Below are 26,512 nucleotides of genomic sequence, written 5' to 3'. Positions count from 1 at the left end.
TTATAAAAGTTGTATTCTGGGAACTTACTGAGAAAGTAGATTTGCAACAAACATTGTGTGGTAGTGAAACATGGACCGTGGGTAACTGGAACAAAAGAGAGTTGAAATATGTGAGATGTGATGCTGCAGAAGAATTTTGAAAATTAAGTAGACTGATAAGGAATCGAATGAGGTGGTTCTGCGCAGAATCGACGAGCAAAGAAATATGTGGAAAACACTAACAAGAAGAAGAGACAGAATGGTAGAAAAACTGTTAAGACTTCAGGGAAGAACTTCTATGGCGCTAGAGGGAGTTGTAGAGGGTGATTGGGTGAAAGCTGAAGAGGAGGTCAGAGATTGGAATACATATAGCTAATTACTGAGGTCGTAGGTTGCAAGTACTACTCTGAGGCGAAAAGGTTGTCACAGGAGAGAATTCGTGGTGGGCCACATCGGACTAGTCAGAAGACTGATGAAAAAGAAACTGAAAACTAGTATTCATATTGCTGATTGTAAAATTCATACATAACTTTTTGCTTTGAGAATCCATGTGAGATTCTGAATCATCTGTATTCTTTCAGTAAAGAATTATTCCTTACCCTTGTCTGTGCTCGCATATCAAACATTATCATATGATAAGTGCTGATGAGTAAGTAGGGTGTTGTAAATGCTATAACGTCAGCTGCCCTCAAGTGTCAGCCTGTTCTGGTAAGCGCAGCTAATTATGTGAACCACCCGGCCCATCCAACCACCACCACATCCACCTCAACCTCACCACTTCCCCTATGCATGATGTATGCACAACATCTTGACCAAGTGGTGCTTGCGGAGCGGCATGGACAGCAGCAAGCGTCTATGTATTGAGCTACTGATGTATCTATGCATCATTCATCGAGCATATTAGGCAATGAACTTAATAATCTGTTAACATAGTTTATGTTAACTTCTGTAGAAAGATGTTCTACACCTAATTAAGATTCTTAGAGGTAGGGACTTGTTCCTTTTTTGACTTTCTAAATTAGCATATGTTCTTTCTCAGGTTTCAAGATATGTCCGTATCATATTTCGTTGACAGTGGTTTGGCAGTGTAGTCGTAGAAATTTAACGGACTGTGTTTCTTCTGCATTTCATTGTAGTAGTGCGGAAGTTTGGCAACAAAACGTACAAGAACGCATAAGTATTACATTCATTACATTGAATCACCTTGTGTAGAACATATCAACCAGTAAAATCAATCTCTAAATTATAATACAGTTGAAATGTCAACAAGTAAACTGCTTTCAAAGAGTATATATGTCACGTTATATCGTTCAAACAGATAACATTTTAAATTGCGATATCTTTCTTTCCAATGATCATATTTTGATGAAATAAAGGCCATACCCTGTCCCAAACTACGCTCCCATTACCTGTGAAAACTACTAGAGAATGTCCACAGCTTGTGGTCTCACAGTAGCGTTCCCACTTCCCGAGCACGGGGCGCCAGGTTCGATTCTTGGCGGGGGCAGCGATTTTCACCTGCCTCGAGATAAGTGGGTGTTTGTGTTGTCCTCATCATTTCATCATCAATCATGAAGGTGGGGAGATTGGGCTGAGCAAAAGTTGGGTATTTGTACAGGCGCTGATAACTGCGCAGATGAACGCCCCACAAACCAAACATCATTGTCATCGTCATCCTAGAGAACTGATTTAGTAGCGTTCGACGAAACTAGCATGTTCACACAGAAAACCGTAGACATGACGATTTAGGATAAAACTTTAAATTATGATATCCTCTTATGGCAATCCGATGTTGATGAAGTAAAGCGTGTACATTGCCTCAAGTTACGCTCTAGTTACCTGAGGAAACCCCATGATAATTCGTCCATTGGTTGTGGAAATTAGTGTGTACAAACAGACAAAGCGACTGAGACAACAGTATTACAGTTTCATTATTAGCGTAGATGATCTTCTTTCTGAATTATTTTACCTGAAACAAAGTCATTTCTTTTTTACTTGTGCATGCCTGACCGACATGTAGCTACATCGCTGTCTTGATTTAACCTGTCGATTCTAATCACAACCATAAATATTGCTATGCATCAGAGGCCAATCAATGAAGTAATTTTGCTACTACAAAACATTGCAAGTAAATATTCTCTCTAAGCAGGAAATCAAGATTTAGGTGCTGAATGGTAGGTCGATGACTGTAGTTACGGCGATCGATCCTTACTGAATGTGCTATAAGTGATCTGTCTCTGTACTAATGTAGTAGATGCAAATGGTATTCATAAACTTTGGATGGATCAGTTTATTCTTCATGCTGAGAATCAATGACTGCATGTATGTTGGAACATTCTCATTAGTACTAGTAAGTTTTCATTGGAGTTTATGAATCTTCAATTGGGTAAACCAAAATGGTCCCGTATATCTGTCATAATTAAATCATGGTGGTTCAGAATAATGATAAAGGAGTTCGATATCTACGAGAGTAAACAAGCCTCTGTGTTAAATCAATTTTAACAGCGACTGAAAATAGTAAGATAATGCTTTGGCAAACTGGGACAAGGGATCTAGAATGTGATTCAAATCAATGCGTATCTGGATAGAACTATTACATTCTCTAAAGTCGTAGAGTGATTGATGAAGGTTGGCGTATAAAGATTGAGAATACTCGTACTATGGGATGATATGCGTTTGCATCTATGGCCCAGAGTTGTATATATGACAATTTTAGGAGTGACGGTACTGGGATCGAGAGTTGTGGGTAACAATATGATCACAATTTAACATTTCCTCAAAATAATCTTAAAGACAAATTCTCTACCAGGAGGAGCGACATTGTACTTCATTAATAATTAAGAAACCAGCATGCCAGGATAATTAAAATGGTTTCAAAGAACTGCGACTATTTGTAAGAAGAGTTGGTTCTGTATCAAGAAGCACTCTCCCAGTTCGCTCCTTGCCAGTTTTCCTCGGAAGGATGGTGGTGAACTGTGGTCATTGGTAGGCGCAGTGATTGAAGATTGAGAATTATTTATTTCCATAAAAATGCAGGTAGTGTCTTGGCTGTGGGTGGCATTATCTGTCAGTGCCAGCTGTGGAATCGCGTCGTAAGTGGCCTTCAGCCCGCTCAAGGTGCTAAGGGCGTTCCAGCCGGCTGCTGGACTGGCAGATTGCCGCCAGCGGCGGCTTCGGCTCCGGCTGTGCTGTGACGCCGCGACGGTGAGTTACGGCGGCGAGTGTATTGAACATACATACGCTAACTTCGGGGGTGCTGCCAAACCACCCTTCTCCGTCCTCCGTCGTAGCGCTACGACGGCTGCCATCGATATTAGCCTGCCGTCCAAGTAGGCCCTATTCAGTCCACCGGAATGTCAGGAACGCTGGTGTCCTGATCCTGGTGGGACGGAAAGACCTCCGGGTCCCGATATCTGCGACATAGGCAGACTGTGATGCTGACCTCTGTGACATCTCCCAGTAGCGACTGTTATTGTCCGTAGCGTGCAGCAAATCTGCGATACACTTGTACCAGTTGTCCATTTCGCTGCAGTCAAGGAATGGAGTGCGAACATTATGTACGCCATCGATCTGTCTGACCAACTGCCTTACGAGCTAAACTGCTGAGGTATCTATGGAGCGAAGTAATGGCTAATGTTTACCGGAAGTCATTCGTCATTACCACATAGGGCTTGCTTAATGAGTTTGTTACACTAAAGAATTAGTTTGTAAAAGCTCTTGATACCGTTTGTTGCATTCGTATTAGCCTTTCTTTCGACACATAACGAAGGTGACGTGACCCTGTTTGGCATCTCTGACCAACTACATTTTATACATATAAAGAACAGATACCGGCTATTTGAACATCTTCTCCTGTGCGGATGCACAAACAGTGCCCGTACTTTTACGGGAATCGGCAAAAAGCCGATAGTAATGAGTATGATGGGCAGGGGCACTATGAATATAGTGCTGGACAATAAGTTGGGAATGTGGATCTCACGGGAGGTGTGCCAGAGATCCTGCAGTCACATTATCCTCTCTATCCTCGGTGGCTCAGATGGATAGAGCGACTGCCATGTAAGCTGGAGATCCCGCGTTCGAGCCCGGTCGGGGCACACATTTTCAACTGTCCCTGTCGCCTTATATCAACGCCTGTATGCAGCTAAGGGTGTTCATTTCATTGTAATTTCAACTACATTTTGCTGAAGTCTGCTGTCTGGCTATCCAGAAAGGCCGATATTTTGCTGTGACCCGCTCTCTGCGGTGAAATATTTTCATCGTGGTCGTTCGAGAAATATAACGCGCTGGACTTGCTGAGCGATAATTCGAATCCGTGACTACTAGTGTTGGACATGAACCGTCACAGAAAGATTGTTGAACCTCTGACTGCAAGCAAGTCTTCATAGTGATGTTACTGAACACCGTTAAAAACGACTGTACTTTGCCTACATTTCCCCCTCTTGGTGGCGGATGGATCTTAATATAGTCATAATATGGCTTCTGAAGTGGGTGCAGACACAGCCATTGGCTCTGTACGAACAACTTGCGTCTCAGTTCAATTCAGCATGAGGATAGCCTCTTGCTGCAGAAGTGAAGTCTGCTGGTTGAAGAGATGCTGCAGTATGAGGTGACTATCATCTGCTCGGGACAAGGAAGACTTGGGTCCTTGCGTTTTGTGAGGTCACATAATTTTGATAGGCTGAGTGTTAAATACTCTGAATGACGACCAATGAAGTCTTAAAAAGGTGCCGGTCTTTCTCCGTCATTCTCATTTTAAATGGTTTACCAATTACGGAAATCGCTATACTTGGCGCTACAAAACTGTATACTGCTCTCTCCCCTTTTTGTCTACATTTTCGTGTCGGCTGGTAACGGTGGACGTCTGTACGCATCGGTTTGTTTCTACATTCGACATCTAAATTGTTTGGACTGACCAACCGTAGGTTTTTATGTGTTTCGTTAAACATTTTATGTAGCGGAGTCTGACCGCGGTGGCAGTTCATAGGTGTCATAAACTTCCTGTTTCCTCTTTATTCTCCAAGATGCTGTCTTAAGGTTCCTTGTATTTCGGCGAATTCTGATGGTTTGCAGAATTGTCCACAATACGAGTACTTCTGGTTACAAGTGTTGCTCAGTGTGACGTCCATTTGCATCCACGACAGCATGGTTACCTTTTCGCAACTGTTCATAGCACTTTTCGAATGGCAGACAATGAAATGCTTGGATTTCTTGAAGTTAACACATTGCATGTAGCGTCCTCAGCCATGAAAATAATAACTTTTTCAAGAATCTGTGGCAGAATTGGCCGCCGGCCCAACCAGGAACAACTCCCAAATCGGCAGCTAATTAGTATTTTCGAATAATGTTTCTCTATACCCGTGTAGGAAGAAGGCTTCTCTCTATTCTTTTAATGCGTCGGTGCTCGCAAGGAATTGTTTTGATAAACCAGCTTTGCAAGTGAAGCCCTGCTCGGTTTGTTCAGATTAATGTTGTCTGACTGCAGCTGTAAAGGTAAGGCCGCACTGAGGGGAACTGTACGTCAGCAGAGTGGCGCAAGGCGTCAGGACTCTGTTTAGTATAAGCATTTGAACTGCAGAGAAGCGAAAGTGCGTAGCAGTTAGTAGAGAAAGGATGTCATAAATACACACCTGGAAATTGAAATAAGAACACCGTGAATTCATTGTCCCAGGAAGGGGAAACTTTATTGACACATTCCTGGGGTCAGATACATCACATGATCACACTGACAGAACCACAGGCACATAGACACAGGTAACAGAGCATGCACAATGTCGGCACTAGTACAGTGTATATCCACCTTTCGCAGCAATGCAGACCGCGTGAGACGACGCTTCATCCAGTCCCAAACATGCTCAATGGGGGACAGATCCGGAGATCTTGCTGGCCAGGGTAGTTGACTTACACCTTCTAGAGCACGTTGGATGCCAAGGGATACATGCGGACGTGCATTGTCCTGTTGGAACAGCAAGTTCCCTTGCCGGTCTAGGAATGGTAGAACGATGGGTTCGATGACGGTTTGGATGTACCGTGCACTATTCAGTGTCCCCTCGACGATCACCAGTGGTGTACGGCCAGTGTAGGACATCGCTCCCCACACCATGATGCCGTGTGTTGGCCCTGTGTGCCTCGGTCGTATGCAGTCCTGATTGTGGCGCTCACCTGCACGGCGCCAAACACGCATACGACCATCATTGGCACCAAGGCAGAAGCGACTCTCATCGCTGAAGACGACACGTCTCCATTCGTCCCTCCATTCACGCCTGTCGCGACACCACTGGAGGCGGGCTGCACGATGTTGGGGCGTGAGCGGAAGACGGCCTAACGGTGTGCGGGACCGTAGCCCAGCTTCATGGAGACGGTTGCGAATGGTCCTCGCCGATACCCCAGGAGCAACAGTGTCCCTAATTTGCTGGGAAGTGGCGGTGCGGTCCCCTACGGCACTGCGTAGGATCCTACGGTCTTGGCGTGCATCCGTGCGTCGCTGCGGTCCGGTCCCAGGTCGACGGGCACGTGCACCTTCCGCCGACCACTGGCGACAACATCGATGTACTGTGGAGACCTCACGCCCCACGTGTTGAGCAATTCGGCGGTACGTCCACCCGGCCTCCCGCATGCCCACTATACGCCCTCGCTCAAAGTCCGTCAACTGCACATACGGTTCACGTCCACGCTGTCGCGGCATGCTACCAGTGTTAAAGACTGCGATGGAGCTCCGTATGCCACGGCAAACTGGCTGACACTAACGGCGGCGTTGCACAAATGCTGCGCAGCTAGCGCCATTCGACGGCCAACACCGCGGTTCCTGGTGTGTCCGCTGTGCCGTGCGTGTGATCATTGCTTGTACAGCCCTCTCGCGGTTTCCGGAGCAAGTATGGTGGGTCTGACACACCGGTGTCAATGTGTTCTTTTTTCCATTTCCAAAGCTGGTGACTTTGAAATGAATAGCGATGTGGGGATCTTTTCACGATGAAAGTCGGCAAAGAAAGTGGAAACAACTATCTTGAATACACCACGTCCAAGAAACTAGTAGGCAGGAGAGTTCGACTGTCTCACGTGATTGCTGCAGGTAGCTTCTTCATTAAAAACCTTTTTGATGAGACCCCATTGTGGTACAACATTAGATGACCAATCGAAAAAAGTGTACGATTACACACACAAATGGGTCAAATGGCTCTGAGCACTATGGGACTTAACTTCTGAGGTCATCAGTCCCCTAGAACTTAGAACTACTCAAACCTAACTAACCTAAGGACATCACACACATCCACGCCAGAGGCAGGATTCGAACCTGCGACCGTAGCAGTCGCGCGGTTCCGAATTGAAGTGCCCAGAACCGCTCCGCCAGAGCGGCCGGCATTACACACACAACACAGCCCGAAATGGTTCAGAAAACGCTTTTGGAATATTGTGCCAAAAATTTAAGACCTACCATCGCAACATCGGTCTCAGATTGGAACACGTGATTCTCGCGTCGGCCTCAGTTTTCTCAATTACGATATAGTGTTGATTGACAGTAAGGAGACTAACGAGATACATTTACGTGGCGTTCCTCCTATAGGAGGCAATTTCGTAAATAACGCTACCCAGATACTGGACAGATTCAAGGATTATTCACATTCGCTGCAAGGTAGCTTGGTGTGGACTAACAATGGTAATCAAAGAATATCGAGATAAAGTAAATCGTATAAACCGTAATATTAAGTTTGTAGTCATAAAAAGTAAAAACTTAAAAGACCATAAAAAGTAAAGACCTAACTGTTTAGTTCACAAAATGAAAAAAAGTGATTTGCAGGTATTCGTACGATATGTTTACTCCCATTTCCTTGACAATTTATTTCCAAATGTAGCTTTTAGTGGTACTATTCATACAATGTTTATTTCGAGGGTCACGTAACTTTTAGACATTTGGTTAGACATCCTCGTCTAATGCCTTTTTGTGTGTATTGTGTGTTAAACCGGTGACCTAGAAACGACGGAGAGGCTTCGTCCCACCATAGCCCTCCCTGGTTCACAACCCCACAACAGGACACAGCCGCCCCAGACCGAACCCAGGGTTATTGTGCGGTTCGGCCCCCAGTGGACCTCCCTGGCAACGTCTCATACCAGACGAGTGTAGCCCCAGATGTTAGCGTGGTAAAGTAATAATTGATGTATGCGTACGTGGAGATACTGCGCAGCAATTGCCGATTTGGTGTAACTGAGGCGGAATAAGGGGAACCACCCCGCATTCGCCGAGGTAGGTGGAAAAACTGCCATAAAATCCATCCACAGGCTGGGCGGCACACAGGACCTCGACGCTAATCCGTCGCGCGGATTCGTGCCGGGTACCGGTACGCCTTCTCGCTCGGGAAGCAGCGCGTCAGACCGCATGGCTAGCCGGGCAGGCTAACGCCTTTTTTGTAAACAATCTTTCGTTTCACACATCAAAAGAGTTACAATTTGAATGACGTGAAGTGTCGCGAACTTGCTATACCGCACTAGCGACAACGGAACTACGCGACGTCGCACGGCGAATCACAGTTGGCCAGGTGTTCAACTTTTCCTCTCAGCGCTGCGCTACGTAGTTCCGTACCCGCGTATCGCGTTCTATCTTTTAGGATTTCATACAAACAATATTTGGTCGCGTCTTGCCGAGCCACTCTGCTACAGTGCAGTTCAGCTTAGTGCAGTCTTATCTTAATGCACTCTAAGGTTTTTGTTTCAGCCCCACGTCGCCGTACCAGTGCCAGAAACTAAAGGTAAATCATGACATTAACGTTACTGACAATGCAAATCTTGTAGCCCATAGTCTGAACATCATTCCTATAAAGTTGGGCAGCCGTAGGATAAATATTTTTCCTTTTACACTGGCTCAACTAAACAAAGCCTCGCAGTATATTTTAGTTAAGGTCTAATGACCTAATCTTCGACTGGAGGTTAAAGATTAAATTACTTTTTCCACTGCAATGTTACTGTGTTATCAGCACAATGCAATCACTCGTTCGCTTCAGTGACACACACATGCACAGTGGAAGCTGCAGCAGCCGGCAGGGCTGGGCTGCGCTTTGTAACGAGCCCCACAGAGGTCCGCCGCCCGACAGAGGAGCTGTAATCACAGGGTCGGCGGCCGAGCGCTGAGCGGCCGGAAGGCCATTAGGGCCAATCTCAAATCTGCTGCGGTCGACGGCGGGTCGATTAAGATATGCAAATACCGCGCACCGGCGCTGCTGTATCTGCAGAAAACCGCCCGGTTCACTTCCGAGAAAGAAATTAATTTCCTATCCTTTAGGAGACACTCAGCAAGCGACTGAATGCATCGTGCCCAATTTTCAGGTTTCGAGGCTCACGGCTACATTCGTTACTAACACACCGAGCGAGGTGGCGCAGTGGTTAGCACACTGGACTCGCATTCCGGAGGACGACGGTTCAATCCCGTCTCCGGCCATCCTAATTTAGGTTTTCCGTGAATTCCCTAAATCGTTTCAGGCAAATGCCGGGATTGTTCCTTTGAAAGGGCACCGCCGATTTCCATCCCAATCCTTCCCTAACCCGAGCTTGCGCTCCGTCTCTAATGACCTCGTTGTCGACGGGACGTTAAACACTAACCACCGCCACCACCGTTACTAACAATTGTCGTTGAGTACTTTGCTGCTTCAGTTGTTACTCGCTGACAGCTAAAGGGGCTCTACACAAGGCGACACTGCACTTCCGTCTCAACAACGCCAGCACATGAGTTGCACTTGATAAATCTGGTAAATATATTTAGTGGCACAATATCTTCTTCATACGGAAAGCTATAGAGTAAAAGCAGGGTTCGTTATCGTCGCCGGAAATCAGTATCAAATTATCACTGAAAACAGCTCTCGTGCACTCCCAACATAGAATCTCGAATGTGGAACTTATTTTAGAAAATATGCAACAGGATGGCTGGTTCAAATGGCTCTGAGCACTATGGGACTTAACTTCTGAGGTCATCAGTCCCCTAGAACATAGAACTACTTAAACCTAACTAACCCAAATACATCACACACATCCATGCCCGAGGCAGGATTCGAACCTGCGACCGTAGCGGTCGCTCGGTTTGTAATATCTAGAACCGCAGGGCCACTTCGGCCGGCAACAGGATGGAAAAACCTTTGTCCTTACATGTACACTCACTCATATCCTATCCCAACGCCACTTCAACCAACTCCCTCTCCCAGACATTGAGGGCCGCCCCTATTTTATCCCTTTTCCCAACTTTAACTCTTCCTCACCTATCCTACTCCAAATCAGGGCTCCTCTCTGCTTTCTCTCTTCATCCATCTCCATAATATCCCTACTCTGTCTTTCCCACCACCTCTATTTCCCAATATCCACTGCAATTCCTACCTCTCTTTTGAATAGTTTTCCTGTGTAACAGACCCCTTTCTTTCTGCCCACTCACCTCTGCCCTACGGAACATACTGTCTCCTCTTACAATATTTCTCAGCCTCCTCCAGGTTCTTCAAATTTTAAGAGAGTGAGAAGTGCTTCAGTATTTTTATCTGAAGAATTTTACCGTTCTGTAATGTGTGCGTAAAATATGTATGTTTTCATTCTTTAACTGTTGGCTCTTGATTTTTAACTTAAAATACGAAACAGCCCCAAATTTTGTTTGTACTTTCTCATTACAGATTCGGTTGGCTGAAGAGTGGAGAATTAATAACCCAGCCTGCACCCACATAGGGCGAGGAGGATGAAATTACAACACCAAAAAACCAAGGAAAATACTGCAGTACCACTACAAAAGTTCAGATACGTGTAGTTTATAATCGACTGAAATATAAGATTAAGTACAAACATATTAATGGATAATAGCTGTCCCAACTTCTAGGATCGGCTTATAGGCGCAGTTATGTATTTTTAATTACAACCTCCGGTCGCATTATTTTATTCTGTTCAATTTTCACTTTTGATCTATTATGTTTACTGCGATGATCTGCGACTTTGTAGCTTTACTTCTATTCCGTAATTTGTTTTGTCATTTGTAATTTACGTTTATTAATTTGAATTTTCCTTTGTAGTTTTATGTGGGCGACAACATCAGGAGGTAAAACTTTAAACCAATAGCTTTGCTTTGATGATAAACTTGAGGTCCTTTTTCCCTAGTTGGATAACTGGAGTAGTTTACGGGCACGAAAGTCACCGAATTGGCGTCCAGTTGAAAGACTTGCAATCAGCAATGTGCCACAGGAAATTTTTATTAGTACTTAAAAGACGTATGTTGTTGTTGTTGTGGTCTTCAGTCCAGAGACTGGTTTGATGCAGCTCTCCATGGTACTCTATCCTGTGCAAGCATCTTCATCTCCCAGTGCCTAATGCAACCTACATCCCTAAAAGACGTATATGCTACTGAACGTAAACTAGTAGCGGAATGGTCGGGTGCTGGGAGGGTAGAGTTCATAGCACTGTAATAGGCATTAACAGAAATACTCTGTAAGTTGTACAAGTGTTGTTCATCTTACTGAAAGATGTATCCAAATGCATACATCTTACGCTAGGAGTGAACACAATGATTTACAAGGCTTTTACTTAAGCGAATGAATGAATATCATATAAGCTAAAGATTACAACAAAAATTTATAGAATATGTGTTACTAGGCAGAATGAGATAGTCTTATTAGTTTCATACCGATGTCTTTCGTTAGCTATGGTACCTCAAAAAAGGTTTTATGTTTCTCATTGTATAAAGGAACAGGTGGTGTAGTGGTGGCGTCTTTGAATATCAATCAAAACGCCCTCGGTCCCGCGTTCGAACAACGCCAATGTTTTTATCTGGAACAAAAATCACCAGCAATACCGGTTGATGACTTCTGCCATAAGAAGTCATCCTTAATCTGACAAGTCTTTAGTTAAGGAGGGCTGAGGACTGGACAGAGGTAATGAGTTGTCTCGAACTGAATGACACCCTTGTCAACTATTATTGACCGCGAGGTCATCGGTAAGGCGTGGTCTTCCAACACATTCTCACGTACTCGTGTTTACACCATCTCTAAACCATTTTCCGCAAACGCTCACCACAATAGAACGCGAATAGTCCATCAGTTTCACCATATCTGAGGTGACCCTTCATATGCGTTGGGTCATAACAACCTACCCTTTATCGCAGTCGCTTCTGGGAGAATATTTTCTCATTTGCGGCTCGTATCGTCGTTAGAATGTTTCACCTTTCGTCTCTGCTCTGCATGTATATGATATTAAGGGTGTTAATGACTGAGTTCAGTGTACTGAACAACGTTACATCGGTATTTCCTTCATTTGGAGACTAATTGAAGTTGCAGCTATTACGAGTAGTGTATTTGCAGTTTGATCAGTCCCTCCAATACATCTGGCAATGTTTCTTTTCCTCTGGACAGCGAATCAGGTACTGGAGTGTGGACGAGTAGACGCGAAATGTCTACAATGACAGGCATAGACCACTTAGCGGTGCAGTTACAGCCGTACAGAAAGTATCGGATACTAAATTAGGTTACATCTTAGTGGGAAGTCTCTTATACCCAGAGAAAAAGTCTAACACACTAAAGTGGGTACATATTAAGGTATCAATGATCGTAGTATCTGCATTTACAACCGTGAAATCCCGCAGAACATAGCATATTGCGTATTTTGTATAGTATAACATATGGGATGTTACAAAAGGATACCGACAAACTTGGAAGGATTGTAGAGGATGTCTTGACGAATTGAGGATAAGAACCCGTGTCCCGAAGCGTCATTCAACGACGCTACAGAGCAAGTAAGTTATAGACGCCAGAACCTGCAGATAGGCCAAACCTTCTGCAAAAAAAGTTACTTTTTAAGCTGATGGTCCGTAGGTGGAAGGTTTCGGAATGTTGTTTATTACTCAGCGATCGCGACTGAGTGTCACGATCTGCAGTGGAGAAGATGGCACTAGCCGCTGTGTAGGGAATTCTTGTCTCTTATGAACGCGATGTTCTGTTGCCTCGGTGGATCACGGTTTTCCTCTGGAACTCGCTAATATCTTTAATGTTTTTGACGTACAGGAGGAAAGTAAATTGCGAATGGATATCCTTGTCCGAAAAAGTCATTTACCGAGGCAAAAGAGCATCGTTATCGTAGGCGGGAATGCCTGTCTAGGCAGCAACTAGCTCCAACTCCTCTGCTGGTGATCGTGGCAATCTGTTGCGATCACTGAATAAGAAAGAGCACAGCTCTTTTGTGAAACGTTACACCTAGTCTGTCAGTGAACAATGGCACGTCTCCTACCATGCGCCGGCCCCTGTAAATTCGACATTCTGAAGCGTCGTTGGATGACGTTTCAGCTCACGGAAACCTACCCTCAATTTTTTTCTTCAACACACCCTCTAAAAGCTCTAGAAGTTTGTCAGTATCGTTTCGTAACACCCTGTATAATATACACCGTACACCGTATCTAAGGAGGAATGGTCAATATATGTGAGAACCTATTATTCAAAGCAAAAAAGTCTATATGAGCACTTCTGTACCTTAGATACTGTGAAACAAATCTCTTCTCTCGCAAGCTATTTGCTTTCCGTAATTAGGAAGGAGGTAGTATGGATCAAAAGAAGAAAAATTGTCTAGTAAAGGTGCATGCCTTAAGTGACATGAGTACTGTCAGAAAGAAGCACCACCTACAGGCAATATGAGCAAGTGCTCGTACCTCCTAAGATATGCACTTTAGAGCCGACATGTAATATACATTTTTTCCTTGTTATGGTCCACACTACCACCTCTAAAATATGGAAAACAAAAATCTTGCTGTAGAAGAGATTTGCTTCACAGTACCGGAATGAATTTTAAAGCTCATGGTTACTAGACTTTTCTGGTTCGAATGATCGTCCCTGTCATATCCTGGGGCGCCATGTATACATTTCATACACCACAACGTTCACGAAACGCTTTTTTTCTACTGTTGGCCTACCACTGTCCGCGGTTCCTGCTTCTAGAGCTGAAGATAAGGGAAAATTTAAACTTTATTTATCACTTCCAGGGAAGAACGAGCACACAAGACGGATCCGTTTCACCTCTGGAACGGTCATGGCATAAAGGGCACTAGGTTTACAATAATGTAAGCAGTATTTGGAGAACTAAACTACAAACATTACAAAAATGTAAAACCTCATCTAACTAACAATACGTTCGTTGTCTAGTGACCTAGTAGCAGTGCCACGGTCTTGCGTGGACAGTACCCACAATTCGCAGTTGACGGACAACGTGGCGTCAGTCGTCGATCCGGGGGAAAATAGAAGTCACCTTTTCTCATCCTTTGTCCACGAGATATTGTTCGTAATGTAACTGGTGAATTTCTCTTGTACTCGTTCACCGCCTGCGTTGTCTGGAGAGTCTTAAAATTTGTGGGACACGTTGTCTCCCAGGCGTCAATTCCATAGAACTAGGCGGCATTGAAGCTCAGACTGTTCTGAGCGGGGATTGTTTGTTTTCCAGAGCGCGACCAGTAAAGAGCAGGTCTTTATACATCCATACGCCTAGGTATTTAGCCGTTGCCTACCAAGGGATCCGCACGTCATTCACCGTAAATTGCATGTCTTCGCAGCATGAATAGTACTTTTATTCATCGTCGGCCAGTATTCCAATAAGTCTATCTGCTGCTGGATTCGGTAGATCGTTTGTGGAATACTGCGTCCCGATGTTAAGAATGCTGCGTCATTAGCGTAAAGTTGCAGGTCTTTTTCTAAACGCTAAATAAGAACGGCGCTTAACGGAGCCTTGAGGAATACTGGCGGCAGGATGCTTCGCCACAGTATTCTTCCCTTCACTCTGAACAAACAGCTGTCTTGCAAGTTTATCTGTCTATTAAAGCTTAACGTAACAGTCATCAAGAGGAGTGTTCAACGTACACTTCCATCATCTCGATACAATTTGAAACGAGACTCGTCCGACCAGGCAACATGTCTCCAGTCATCAACAGTTCAATATAGATGTTGATGGGTCCAAGTGAAGCATAACGCTTTGTGTCGTCCAGTCATCAAGGGTACACGAGTGTGCCTTCCGCTCCGAAAGCTCATACCGATGATGTTTCGTTGAATAGTTCGCATGCTGACAGTTGTTGATGGCCCAGCATTGAAATCTGCAGCAATTTGCGGAGGGTTTAAACTTCTGTCACGTTGAACGATTTCCTTCAGTCGCTGTTGATCCCGTTCTTGCAGGATTATTTTCCGGCCGCAGAGATGTCGGATATTTAATGTTTCACCGGATTCACGATATTCACGCTGCACTTGTGAAATGCTCGCCCAGGAGAATCCCCACTTCATCGCTACCTTAGAGATGCTATGTCCCATCTCTCGTGCGCCGACTATTATACCGCGTTCAAATTGACTTAACACTTTATAACCTGCCATTGTAGCAGCAATAACCGATCTAACAATTGCGCCAGACACATGTTGCCTTTTATAGGCGTTACCGACCGCATCACCGTATTCTACCTGTTTACATATCTCAGTATTTGAATATGCAGTCCTATACCAGTTTCTTTGGCGTTTTAGTATATTACCGATTTTCACTGTAGCTTACTCGTATTTTTGGAAGGACATCGAACATCTTGCATCATTTTACAATGTCGAAAGTTTTCTTCAAGTCGACAGATCTAGTAAATGTGTCTTGATTTTTCCTCATTCTAGCATCCATTATCAACCGCAACGTTAGAATTGCCTCTCGGGTGGCTTTCATTTCATAATGCCAACGTGGTCTTCATCAAACAGCTCCTGAATTTTATTTTGCAGTCCTCTGTGTATTTTTCTTGTGAGCAACTTGGATGCGCACAATTACCGGCCAGTTTCACTGTCATCGATTTGTTGCAGAATCATGGAACGTATTATGTGTTCAGACATAATGACCTTTCTAGACACTGAGAAGCTCATCTGCAGAAACCAGCACGGTTTTAAGAAACAGCGGTCCTGCGAGGCACAGCTGGCCTTCTTTGTGCATTATATACAACAGGCTCTAGATATCCGATCCTAGGTTGATGCCATATTTCTCGACTTTCGAAAGGCGTTAGACTCAGTTCAGCACAGTCGCTTGCTACAAAAAGTGCGCGCTTACAGTCTATCCAATGACATGTGCGGTTGGATAGAACGTTTTCTAACAGACAGGGAGCAGTATGTCGTCCTGAATGGGGTGAATTCAACGGAAACAAGCGCAACTTCAGTTGTGCCCCAGGGCAGGGTAATAGGTCCTCTGCTTTTTACGATTTACGTAAACGATCTTGTTGATGGTATTGACAGCGGCCTTAGACTGTTTCCCGATGATGCTATAGTGTACAGGAAAGTAGTATCACACGGAAGTTGTGAACAAATCAATGAGGATTTGCAGAAAATAAATGCGTGGTGTAATGACTAGCAGTTATCTCTCAATATTAGTAAGCGTAACCTACTGCGTATAACAAGGGGAAAATCCCCATTAATGTACGAGTACAAAATAAATGCCCAGTCCTTGGAAGCGGTAGCGTCCGTGAAGTATCTGCGTGTGACTATTCGAAATGATCTCAAATGGAATGATCAGATTACACAAGTGACGGGTAAGGCGAACTCTAGATTGCCGTTTATTTGTAGAATCCTGAGGCAATGCAGTCTGTCAACAAAGGAAATATCTTACAATACGTTAGTTCGTTCAGTCTTGGAGTATTGCTCGTCTGCATGGGACCTTTACCAGTTGTGTCTGATTCAAGAGATTGAGAAGTTCCAAAGAAGAGCGGCAAGATTGGTGACTGGTACATTTAGCCATCGCGAGAGCGTTACAAATCTCATAGGAAGTTTGAAGTGGAACACACTTGCACATAGACGACGCGCTAAACAGAAGGGGCTGCTCACTAAATTCCGGAATCCGATCTTCAACGAGGATGTAGAGCATATATTATTACCACCAACTTTCAAATCGCGCAATAATCACCATTCAAAGATAAGAGAAATAAGAGCTCGTACTGAGGAGTTTAGATAGTCGTTTTTTCCTCGCGCGATCCGCGAGTGGAACAGAAGAGGGGAAATACTGGCGCGAATTTTGCCCTCCGCCACACACCGCGTAGTGACTAGGGAAGTATATATGTAGATGTAGATTCATGAGCTGTTAAGCTCTTGCTTGTCGGTCCTTGGAATCTTCGGAATTGTGTAGATGATGTTTTCCGAAAGTCTAATTTTATATCGCTAGTCTCATACGTTCTACACACCAAACTGAATAGTCGTTTTCTTGACACTTCCTCCAGTGTCCTTGGAAATTCTGATGGAATGTTACCTACCCCTTCTGCCTTATTTGCAAGTCAGCCAAGTCTCTCTTAACACTGGATCCCTTGTCTCTTCCCTGTTCACTCCTGTTTCTCCTTTCATCAGGTCATCAGACAAGTCCTCCCCTTCATATAGATCTTCAGTATACACTTCCCATCTATCCACTACCTCCGTTGATTTAACAGTGGAATTCTCACTACACTGAATGTTAATTTCACTGAATGTTGTTTTGACTTACCTATATGTTGTCCTTCCGGCAATAATTTGTTTTTCGAGTCCCTTTGCTTCCTTCACTTAGCATTTAATTCATTATTAAGTGACTTGTGTTTCTGTGTTCCTCGAACTCCCTGACCATTTTTGTACTTCTTTCTTTCATCGATCAACTGAGGTGCTTCTTCTGATACCCATGGATTCTTCGACTTTTCTTTCCTACTTTTGTGATTGCCCTTTTTAGAGATGTCTATTTCTCTTCAACCGAATTGCCTACTGAACTGTTCATTATCGCAATACCTATAGCCTCAGAAAATTACAAGCACATTCCTGAATTGCTTAGGGCCTTCGTTCCCACTTCTTTGCGGACTGATTTATCCTGACTATTCTATAAACATCAGCCTACACTTCATCATAACTTGTCATTTGAATCTGTATCTGCTCCTGGGTACGTCTTACGATCCAGTATCAGATTTCGCAATCTCTGCCCGACATTGATATCTAACCTAATCCTTCTTTATCTTCGAGCCTTTTCCAATTATACCTCCTCCTCTAGCGTTTCTTGAACAGAGTATTCAGTATAACCAGCTGAAATTCATTGCAGAACTCAATTAGTCTTTCTCCTCTTTCGTTCATAATACGAAACTTATATTCTCTTGTAACACTTTTTCTACTCTTTCCCCGACAAGTGCATTGCAGTCCCCCATCACTATTAGATTTTCATTTTCTTTACAAACTTAATTACCCTTACAGTACTCTCTCGCTCTTTCTCTAACTCTTCGTCTCGTGCAGGTGCCGTCGGCATGTATATATGCACTATTATTGTTGGTGTTTCTTTGCTGTCGGTTCTGATGGGAATAAACCTATGACTGAACTGTTCGCAGTAACGCTGTGTCCGACCCATCTTCCTGTTCATGACGAATCCTACTATAGTTATACAATTTTCTGCATTCGTCTGACCGGAAATCCTTGTCTCTTTTCCATTTCACTCCATTGACCGCCACTATATCTACATTAAGAATTTCCCATTTCAGATTTCCTAGCTCTCCTACCACTTTCAAACTTCTGACATTTCACGCCAGTTTCATAGAATGTTACCCTTTCGGTGCTTATCCAGTTTTTTCTCGTGGTAACTTCCGCCTTGGTTGTCCCTCAAAAATATCCTAATGGAGAATTCAGTCTGGAATCTTTAGCGAATAGAGAGATCGTTATGACACATGATTCTCTTACGGGGAACATGGCTTGAGGATACGCATTAAGTTTCTTTAACGCGCTGGTTACCATTCACTTCTGCAGCCTCATGTTGTTGATCATTGCTAATTCTTCGGCCTTTAGTGGCAGTTTCCCACCCCAAGCGCAAGAGTGTGCCCTGAACCTCTGTCCGATACGGCCCCTTCTTTGACAAGAGCGTTGGCAGAATGAAAGTAACTTCTTATGTCAGACGTCTTCGGCCGAAATTGTAGATGAACGCGTAAGCTTAATGGAATGCACGCATCTGTGAAGTAGACTGAGGGTTTTACCAACCATTGTTATGAGCAACAATATCCCACGCAACCGAAAGGCCTGGAGCACGTGAATCAGCCAATTAGAGTCATGGCTCAATTTCGGTCTGCCTTCAAGGCAGTTGCTCGACAAATGATGAAACACACACACTGAGTACAAATTAAATTTACACAGCAAATGAATGACAGACCGTTCGCGGATACCCAACCACAACAGGTACATGAGGGCATACAGTTGAGTCCATTGGCAGTCCAACAACAAAAATTGGGTAACATATACAAAAGATCGTTCAATATTGGAGTCGCAGAAACTGAAGCATTAATCTAAAAACCACGCACGCCTTCTGAAACTAATACCCTCTTCAAATTAAATAAGTATTTGATTGAGGCAGAATCTTATCGCCAGGATGCTGATCCACATAACGGCATAGGCCAAATACTGGAGTAGAACCACGTGGATTAGTTTACTGTCAAAGAAAAAATGTCAATCAGAGATAACCGCGCAAGCCGGATACAGACTGGCGAATCATGACCAATATTTGACCCCACATGAGTGGTGAACACCGTCAATAAAGTGAATCAAAGACCTCTTTTGTACCACGTTCATCAGCCAAAGCAGCAGGAAGACTCCCTAAGTCTATCTCCAGAATGCGGCCGGTTATAGCACAATAGAGCAGAGTTGCAATTCTGCAGTAGGCCTAGACTCAGTCCGGGGTGCTAACATCAACTGTACAGACATTCGAACGACCCCCACGAGCCTAAAGCGTGACTGCACGAAAACAGCCAAACCCCAGAAGACCACTTCCCAGATAAACCCTAGCCGAGCAGCCGAACTATCACCACTCTGTTCGTCAAGGAAACATTAGTTAAGCAACGCTGAGAAAAGAGTATCCACAGGCAAAGGAATCGATATAACCCCGCGCACGCCTCGCCAGTGTAGTGGAAGTTTCGTCACTTGCAGATCTCTGGCACCACATACACCAGAAACTTACCAAAGACCCGTCGAAGACATGCCATACAGGATCTCTTCTATGTTGATTTCTAAACGTGAAACAACAGTTCATTAACGAGGTGTTTTCAATATTTTGCTCATCGCTGTAAATACAAGCGGTCACTGAGGTACTGCTGTCTTTTGGGTGTCCAGCGATTTCATTTACTCAGTATCTGCTGTTTTGGCTGTCATGCGTTGATTGTAAGAAGGGGCGGTATTGAGGTAATGTACGCTAAAACGATTTTGGATGAGCACATTTAGTGCTTCGTATTTTCCCTGTCATCCTCTTCATCGATGTTAGTATGATGAGCAAGTGTCTGTGTAGATTATTTTGATTATTTCTCAGAGTTTACGTGAGATATAAACTACTTAGGCTTTTCGTCATATTGATTGGCCAAAGTTACTTTTGATTTCACTGAACGTCTCGCGTATTGCACTTCTGACGTTAATTCTCACTACACAGTTTCCTTTTTTGATCAAGACAACACAAGAAAATAAACTACGTGATTAAACTGCTATTTCTTTGGTTGCAAATTTTCCGCATGCAGTTTAGTGTGGCTGATTGGTCCCAACCCTGGAAACTTTCTCGGCACATAAGGGTGATGTCGCCATTATGCAATGTTTGCGAAAGCATACTTGATCTCTTAGCCACAAATAATCTTGCACAAATAGTGAGCATCGTGATGAATACCGGGATTCCCGGCCAAAAGGCAGTTGCTTCTAGGCTGAATACCGTAACACCTACAACCATGAAAAAGAAACGCAGGGTGTATCTATTTATAGAAAGTTGAAAAAAAAATGCTGTTAATGCCTTTTTAAGAGACTATCTTCACTCCTTCCGATCTGATCCTGTAAAAGTAGAAAAGAAGTCGAATGATTTGAAAGAGATAGTATCAACAGCAATTGAAAGATATATACCACATAAATTTATAAGTTATGGTGCTGATCCCCCATGGTACACAAAACGGGTGGGATCGCTGTTGCAGAAGCAACAAAAAAGGCATGCCAAATATAAGAGAACGCAAAATCTCCAAGATTGACAAAGTTTTGCAGAAGTTCGAAATATAGCGCGTACTTCAATGCGAGATACTTTTAGTAACTTCCATAACGAAACTCTGTCTCGGAATCGGGCAGAAATCCCAAAGAGATTCTGGTCATACACAAAGCACACCAGTGGCAAGACGCAATCAATACCTTCACTGCGTGATAACAACGGCGAAATCAGTGCTGGCAATGCCACTAAAGCAGAGATATTAAACACGGTTTTCCGAAACATCCTTCACCAAACAAGATGAAGTAAATATTGCTGAATTCCAATCAATAACTATTGCTAAGATGAAAAATTTGGAAGTATATCTCCTCGGTATAGCAAAGCAGCTTAAGTCACTTAAGAAAGACAAGGCCTCCGGTTCAGTTTCTATGCCAGTCAGGTTCCTTTCAGAGTATGCTGATACAATAGGTCCATATTTAGCAATTATATACAACCGCTCGCTCACAGAATGACCTGTACCTAAAGACTGGAAAGTTGCTCAAGTTACGCCGATACCCAAAAAGGGAAGCAGGAAAAATGCGCTGAATTACGGACCAATATCACTAACGTCGATTCACAGTAGGGTTTTGGAACATATACTGTGTTCGAACATTATGAATTACCTCGAAGGAAACAATTTATTGACACATAGTCAGCACGAATTCAGGAAATATCGTTCTTGTGAAACACAACTAGCTCTTTATACTCATGAAGTAATGAGTGCTATCGACAGGGGATGTAAAATTCATTCCATATTTTTAGATTCATGAATGCTTTCGACACCGTTCCTCACAAGCATCTTCTAATAAAACCGCGTGCCTATGGAATATCGCCTCAGTTGTGTGACTGAATTCGTGATTTCCTGTCAGAAAGTTCACAGACCGTAATAATAGACGGAAAGTCATCGAGTAAAACAGAAGTTATATCCGGCCTTCCCCATGGAAGTGTTATAGGCCCTCTATTGTTCCTGATCTACATTAACAACATAGGAGGTAAACTGGGTAGCCGTCTTATAATGTTTGCAGATGATGCTGTTAATATACCGTCTTGTACAGTCATCAGAAGACCAAGATGAATTGCAAAATGATTTAGATGAGATATCTGTATGGTGCGAAAAGTGGCATTTGACCCTGAAGAAAGAAAAGTGTGAAGTTATTCACATAAGTACTAAATGATATCCGCAATATTTCAATTATGCGATAAGTCACACAAATCTGAAGGCTGTAAATTCAACTAAATACTTAGGGATTACAATTACTATAAACCTAAATTGGAACGATCATATAGATAATGTTGAGGGTGGAGCACACCACTCTTGTCCTCCCTATTCTGGAGTGTTGCTGTGCTGTGTGGGATCCGCATCAGGTGGGACTGACAGATGACATCGAAAAGGTTAAAAGGAGGACAGCTCGTTTTGGTTTGCCGCGAAATAGGGGAGATAGTGCCACAGACATGAGACGTGAATTGTACAGCAATCATTAAAACAAAGGCTTCTTTCTTTGCGACGGGATCTTCTCATGAAATTTCAATCACCAGTTTTCTCCTCCGATTGCGAAAACGTTCAGTTGGCACCCACTTACGTAGGGAGAAATTATCATCATGCTAAAATAAGAGAAATCAGGATTCGCACAGAAAAATTTAAGTGCTCGTTTCTCCCGCGCGGCGTTCGAGAGTGGAACGTTAGAGAGACAACTTGAAGGCGGTTCATTAACCCCTCTGCCAGGCACTTTATTGTGAATAGCAGAGTAATCACGTAGATGTAAATGTACATGTTACAAACATTTAGGGTTGATGGAGTAGGGTAAATGTAACAATCTGTGAAAAGGAATCCTGGTCCGGAAACGAATGTGTCGAAAGCTAAAAGTGATAATCGATCTGATACCTGCCGCAGAGGAATACATGTACCGGATCTGTTGTTGCTAAGATTGTAGGCTAGGAGACTTTTTAGAGGTGGTATTTCGAACTAAAACAATTAAAATATGTCTGGTACACATAGGCACTTATCAGGTATGCACTTGTTCATCTTTAATACTGTGGAACACACATATTCTGTTGCAAGCTTTTTGGTTTCCATATCTTTGGAGGATGTAGTTTGCACCAAAGCAAGAAAAAATGTCTACTAACTAGGGCTCTTTAACGCATACCCTAAAAGCTATGCATACTTTTCAGGGGAAGAATTATTTTAAGAAAAGCAGAGATGAACAAGTACTCGTAGCTATGCGTTTTAGATTCCATGTTCACTAGGTATTCTTTCTTGTTTTGGTCCAAACTGCCACGTTTAAAAGCTACCTACCTCCATCTTAGCAATAACTATACTGGTACATGTATTCGACAGTCAGAGGTATCAGAACGATTTTCGCTTATAACTTTCGATTCAGTCATTTGCACACCGGGGTCCCTTACCTCAAAATAATACGATTACCCTTCTCTATCAGACTTAAAGCTCGTAACATCATCATGGTATCACCCTATGTACGGCTAAAGCGCATTTTGCTATACTTTTGAATTGTACCTATTGCTACACCACATGTTCGTCCCCTAAAATAGATGTTTGATATTGACTGCTCAGATTGTCTGCAATAACTACCATGCTATTTGAAACGTTAAATATGCATTTTACGTATGGATTGTTGTGATGAATCTAAATGTGTTTTTGCAGCAGGGAAAATACTATCGAGAGTTTTAATCTTTGAGAAGTATATCTTACGAAGCTTCCGCTTCATATTTGAGAACTTCTAAGGTTACTACTAGCTACGGTTTCAAGTACAAAATATTGTAAGCAAGCATAAGCCCAAGTCGGCAGTCAGTCGGAGTTGACGAATGGCAGAGTACTTGAATGTATCCGGTCCGATATCTTCGCTGCTGTAAAGCCATCGTCGCAACTTTATGGCCATGCGACAGCTTTTTACGGTCTTACGACCGTCCAGCGACTTTTCCACAAGGACTCTTTTACGAGTCGTAAGATATTGTAGACTAACGTTACGAATCGCTTTTATTATCGGTTCGGCTGGACGACATCCGTCATGTTTTCGCTTTAAAGGAGGGACAGCTTTCTAAAGTTGCTGTCATACGGCTACGGCTCTTCATACTTCAGTTGTTTTTAACGTTTTAATAAGTAGTTCACTGTCACTCATTTATTTTGGACTACTGTAGAGAACGATTGAAGCAGAGTGAGTGAAATTATCTACAATGACTTCTTGAAGCGTAGAGCATTATCCCTTAGTGTAATTGGATGTTAGTAACCGCCTCCTCCTCCCCTGCCTAACTAAAATTTTTACCGTAATGAAAAAGAATTACCTTTTAAGATTTTCTTAAATGGCGTAAGATGAATTGCATTTTGCTTTTACAGGTGCTTTATCAAGCCAGAAACTAACGAGTTAATGGAATCAATTTTCTAACAATCAATTTTTATAGAATGCGTAAGAAATTCACTGTGCACTACGAGTGTTACCTTCGACTCCATCTCAGAAGGGAAAGATAAGTATCCGCTTTGATGGTAGACACCAGCTACAAACTATACTTCCTCGGCATCACTCCTCTCATTAACGACACTTGCTTCACCACACCTTGCACCTCATTTAAAATCAACGAAGTTAAAATGTGTCCACTGCTCTTATATTTTGTAACTGACTTGAATGTAGGATTCTTTACTTCTGAGTAGGTAGAAATTGGAAAACTCTCAATGCTGGTGTCTGACCACGGACAGCAATAGTAATGGAAATGCCATGTGGCTAGGGCTTCCCGTCTGGTAGACCGTTCGCCTGGTGCAAGTTTTTCGAGTTTTCGCCACTTCGAATACTTGCGTGCCGAAGTAATAATAATAATAATAACAATAATAATAATAATAATAGTGTGTAGACCTTACCAGTTGTGAGGTGAAAAATGAAGCTATTTCTGGTCCATTGCGAGAACTTTTCTACAACTTGCTGAGAGCATTTTCATGAGACATTTATGTGCTTCAATTTCACTGTAATAGATGTATGTTAAAAGGTGAAAGTGAATATCTATTGGATGAACTGTGAGAGGAAGATATTGTTCATATCTTCGTTTCACAGCTACAACCTCCATCACACATTAATGCTAGTATTTGAAAAAAATATATTAGTAACTTAAGTAATCAGGATTACGTCTTACAAAATACTGTCAATAGCCATGATCTTTTAACAATTATTTAGTTTAGTGACCAAAGCACAATCACCCACAAAATTTCACTTTACCCCTCAAGGTAATTGCCTGGAATTTGGAACCAGTGGCTTAGACCCTAAAAGGACAGTGTACCCAAAAATCGAATGATATCTTTTCGTCGTTATTTGACTCTGGTCACTGATTTTAGTATTATGTGAAGGAAATCAGAGTAGAGACCGCGATGAGCAGGTTACGTATTTGTCTACACTTTTTGTTGTTGCTAGACTAAAGTTGTGTTTTCTGCAGCTTTTGTAGATATTTCTAGTTCTACGTATTTAAGTGCTGTATCATATATATAATAGCTGTTTAGGATATATTGTTAATTCTTTAGTTACAGAATTTTATGGCCAGAAAATTTCAGTTTTTCGTTACATAAAATGTGGACAGTGTGGGTGTGTTTCGTCGGTCATGCACGATCTTGTACTAGGAAACAGAAGCAGCAGCTTCTTTACTATACAACAGCTGATATTTGCAAATCAACCGGGATTTGTTAATGTCCTAACAAGTCTACCTATCTTGAAAATGGAGATTTGTGTTAGTTTCCAATAGCTTCAGTCTAAGAATATTTTTTAACCTGTAACTGGTTTTTTATCACACTTTTGCTTAGTTCGATTTCAGTTACTGGTTATTGGCGATTGTTGTTGTTGTGTTTGTTTGTTGTGGTCTTCAGTCCTGAGACTGGTTTGATGCAGCTCTCCATGCTACTCTATCCTGTGCAAGCTTCTTCATCTCCCAGTACCTACTGCAACCTACATCCTTCTGAATCTGCTTAGTGTATTGATCTCTTGGTCTCCCTCTACGATTTTTACCCTCCACGCTGCCCTCCAATGCTAAATTTGTGATCCCTTGATGCCTCAAAACATGTCCTACCAACCGATCCCTTCTTCTAGTCAAGTTGTGCCACAAGCTTCTCTTCTCCCCAATCCTATTCAATACCTCCTCATTAGTTACGTGATCTACCCACCTTATCTTCAGCATTCTTCTGTAGCACCACATTTCGAAAGCTTCTATTCGATTCTTGTCCAAACTGGTTATCGTCCATGTTTCACTTCCATACATGGCTACACTCCATACAAATACTTTCAGAAACGACTTCCTGACACCTAAATCTATACTCGATGTTAACAAAGTTCTCTTCTTCAGAAACGATTTCCTTGCCATTGCCAGTCTACATTTTATATCCTCTCAACTTCGACCATCATCGGTTATTTTACTACCTAAATAGCAAAACTCCTTTACTACTGTAAGTGTCTCATTTCCTAATCTAATTCCCTCAGCATCATCCGACTTAATTTGACTACATTCCATTATCCTCGTTTTGCTTTTGTTGATGTTCATCTTATATCCTCCTTTCAAGACACTGTCCATTCCGTTCAACTGCTCTTCCAAGTCCTTTGCT

At 42.9% G+C, this 26,512-nt stretch overlaps 1 non-coding gene across 1 annotated transcript; it reads left to right on the top strand.

The window, feature by feature from the left end:
• The first annotated feature begins 9,330 nt into the window (after nt 1-9,330).
• Nucleotides 9,331-9,403, top strand: Trnaa-cgc (transfer RNA alanine (anticodon CGC)). The gene has a single exon. It is a non-coding gene; the product is annotated as a tRNA-Ala (tRNA).
• Nucleotides 9,404-26,512: the final 17,109 nt, after the last annotated feature.

This window comes from Schistocerca nitens, chromosome 8 (assembly GCF_023898315.1).
Source record: "Schistocerca nitens isolate TAMUIC-IGC-003100 chromosome 8, iqSchNite1.1, whole genome shotgun sequence".
NCBI classification, from domain to species: Eukaryota; Metazoa; Arthropoda; class Insecta; order Orthoptera; family Acrididae; genus Schistocerca; species Schistocerca nitens.
The sequence above is the reverse complement of the archived record's forward strand: the minus strand, read 5'-3'. Positions and strand labels throughout refer to the sequence as shown.